Below are 3,832 nucleotides of genomic sequence, written 5' to 3'. Positions count from 1 at the left end.
GATACCAAAGCCTCTCCCAGGACACAGATACGGTTACTGAACCACACAAAACACGGCAAGGTAGTGGAGAGAAGCAAAAACAACGAACAGGTAAGAAACTGACTACATAAAATGATAAAATGAAAAGGAAAATTAATGTTTCAAAAAGACATTCACAAGAAACTTAAATGTAGAATTGTTTACGGAAAAGGCAGCCTCATGGATAGCCATTTCGACAAATTTTCCAGTGGAGGAAGAAAACACCGAAAGAATTGAGTTGTACAAACTGGCATGGAATTTAAAGCAAGATCATTGTGACGAAAGGCAAACATCGAAGAGGAATAAAAAGCTCAGGCCAAACAGTATGTAAGGGATGCTGATTATTCTTAAAAAACATTGAACAAAATGCTACGGGCGCCGACTTGACACCTATGATCAAAGTTGATTGCAAACACAAGAAAAATAAAGCTAACTGAATTAAGTGGCCTCTCCAGTAACTGTAAATAGCAATTAGCAACAGACATCCAGACAAGTGCACAATACTCAAAATGAGGTAAAATGAAAGTATAAAAGGACCTGGTCACAGCAGAATCATATGCAAAATCCAAATCACTTGCGGAGTAAGACAATTTTCTGTGCAATAAAGAAAGACATAGAAAGAATATGCTCTTCGAATAACAGCTTAGAATCAAGAATAACTCATAACAAATATATGTTAAAAACTTATAGGTGAGGAATATCCAAATTACGGGATTTTCTGATTATTAGTATTTACTAGTTTTAAGCTTCATGCCATAAAGTTGACACCAAGTGATAATCTTACCCATATCTTTATTTAGAGAGGCAGCAACAACTCTTCTGTTATTTGGAGAGAAAACAGATAAATAAATAGTTGAAATATCAACATATGAAACAGGCTTATTTCCAAGATCATTGTATAAGTCCGAAGTAAAAATCATGAAACCATCAAAGGTCCAAGAACGTTGTCCTGTCACACAACAAAAACTCAGACACCAACAGAACAGGCACCTCCTACAACACACTGTGATCGATTAGTTACAAATTCATTAAAAATACTGAGAAACTTTCCGCCAATACCAAGAAGTCGTAATTCATAAATCAAAGTCCTTATATTACATTGCACATTTTCATTTGCTAAACTACATAACTCGATGCATTTACTGAAGTTGATAATCTTCAAAGGAGTTTAAAAATCATTGTTGTTTCCTATACACTTGCTTTAAAAGATTCTCCCAATAAATTCAAACTGATTCCACCTGAAATGAACGAGTGAATGGAATTGAATCATAGCCATGAATATTTACTAGCGACACTGGCGACAGCGATATCTATTAATCGCCTGATGAATATTTATCAGGAGCATTAGATCGGAAAGAATAGAAAATACAACTATGCACATTTGAGCCATTGACAAGAACGAAATTAGTGAAAAAATCTACCTATTAATAGTTAATGATAAATATTTACCAGAGGCATTGCAGAGAAGCAAGTTATCAAAATTAAGTAAGTATATATCTATTATAAGGCACGTTATTTCCTAATGCATGTGTAATAAATCGTAGTTATAGCAGTCAATGACAATCCACAACAGTATGACAATTTAATAGATGCTACAACTGCATATCAAAGAATGCCATTAAAAGTTCAGGATTCGTGCTTTTATACCGACGTTCCTTGTACGAGTATCAGGAGACGACAAGACATTTCATCCCTCGCTCCCTTCAAACCTTCCCTGCCCTGTCATCACCAGAGCTTCCTAAACCACATCCTTTATAAACGCGCCGCCAACTTTCCCTCACCATTCGATTTACAGTACCGACGCCACACTCATCCCCATCACCATCCCTTTGCACCTCATCACCACACACATGTGCCCCCCTCTCTCTCTCTCTCTCTCACAGTCACACTCTCACGCTCACATTCACACACACACGGCTGGGTATCGTGCCCCACACGCTCTAAACCACCACCACTACCATCACCACCCAACAATTCATTTCCCATCACAAGTGAACAATTAATTCTCCTCACTCACCACTCTCCTCGCCTCTCAGCAACACGCCATTCTCCAAACTAATTTGTGGCCTCCTCACATCCGCAGTCTACCTTCCTATCTATACATATACGGAAGCCTTGTGTCACTTATGCTACAACAACGTGTCTTCCCAATGCAAGGGGTTCCTCTGAGGTGGTGATTGGTGCTGCTGCAGGCTGGGTTCTGAGGAGCTAGTCGTCTGAATGGTTATTTACCCATGAATATACTGCATGTTATGAATACAGATCGTGGGAGGAAATGGTAAATAAAGACTATTTTGTCATGCCTGTTACCCGAGGTCTTGTTATTGTCACTGTTACCGCCGCTACTGTGAGGCAGCCAGGCAAGGGAAAGGGGGACAACTAACAGGGAGAATCATATTAGAACGTCAGTAAATTAAATGATATTCCACAGCCTGTGCAAAACAACGGGGATATATTTTTTTATACAATTTTTCCCTTGTTGTTGTTTATATTCAGCGAGTGGCGAGGAATGCACACCCCAGCAGACCAGTAATTTGATATGCACCGTTTTTTACTATTCAGTTTTTTTCCATTCAAGACACAAACAATTGATTAAACCCTTACCTGTCGTTTTCCCCTCCCAGTCCTCTCTCGACCTACACTTCCTAGGCCTCCCTTTTCCTTTTACCTTCCATCCCTCCCTTTATATACCAGTGTCTTTACAGGCCCCTTGTCTCTCCTCTCGAGCTCTCACTACTCCATTTACCCCTCTTCTCCATTCACGTTTTCAGACCTGTCACAAAGACATGAAAAGAAAATGCCGTATCCTTCCTGAGGGGACAAAAATCAAAGGGAATATCATGAATGCCAGGACAGATAATGAGGGCCCGCCAGCCACCTCATTCAAGTGGTGTCTAGAAATCCTTTGCCTCGTTTACGAAGCTTAAAACACTGAGGCAGCGAGGTGTGTGGAGAGGCAAAAATCCTCCCTTTACAGTTCAAGGTCACCTGTCAGTTACCCGAAGCGACGCAGCCGATAAATCATTACCCGAGTCTACACGAAACATGTAAGTCTGCTATTATTGCGGATGATGTTTCTATTGCCGTTTCTACGACTTCGGCTACTAGTACGACTGCTTTTATTACATCAGCTGCAGCAACAACAATAATAAAAATCATAGGAACTGCTGCTGCTAATAATAACTACTATAGAAAAAAGTTAAAAGCTGCATTTTCAGTTCTCCATCTTTTGTTTACAGAGTGGTCAAGGTAAAACAAGAAAGCTTCCTTCCATTCTTCTTTCTCTCAACCTCCTCCCTCCTCCCTCGTCCTCCCGTCACGTGATGTTCCTCCCTTAAGCACCTGTTTTCCCGAGTTACGAGGTTCGCAGCACTGTTATGCAGAGCAACGCGTGCCGCCTTTGCCATCCAGAGTTGTAAGCCAAGAGTTTCTCTCCTCTTTCTCTCCCTTTTCCCCCTTCACCTCTCCTAATGTTCTTTTCCTCTTTTTCTATTTTTTTTCCAGCTAGCCAACCTTCCCTCCCGTTTTCAGCTCCAAACTCGAGCCCCTCACCTCCATTTCCTCTCTCAAACCGTCCTTTCTCCTTCCCTGTCCTTCACTTCCCTTCCCCTCCCTTCCCTTTTCCCTTCAGACAGGAAAAATACTTCTGCTCAGCTGAAACCCATCCATCCCGCACCCTCTCTTTCACTTCTCATCTTTATCTCTTCCCTTCTATTCCCTCACCTCTGCTTTCTACACGTCATCCTCCTCCTCCTCCATCTTCCGTCTCTTTTTTTTTTATTCTTAAACAGCTAAGTCTTTCCTCCTCACTCTT

The sequence above is a fragment of the Portunus trituberculatus genome, chromosome 35 (genome assembly GCF_017591435.1).
Source record: "Portunus trituberculatus isolate SZX2019 chromosome 35, ASM1759143v1, whole genome shotgun sequence".
NCBI classification, from domain to species: Eukaryota; Metazoa; Arthropoda; class Malacostraca; order Decapoda; family Portunidae; genus Portunus; species Portunus trituberculatus.
The sequence above is the reverse complement of the archived record's forward strand: the minus strand, read 5'-3'. Positions refer to the sequence as shown.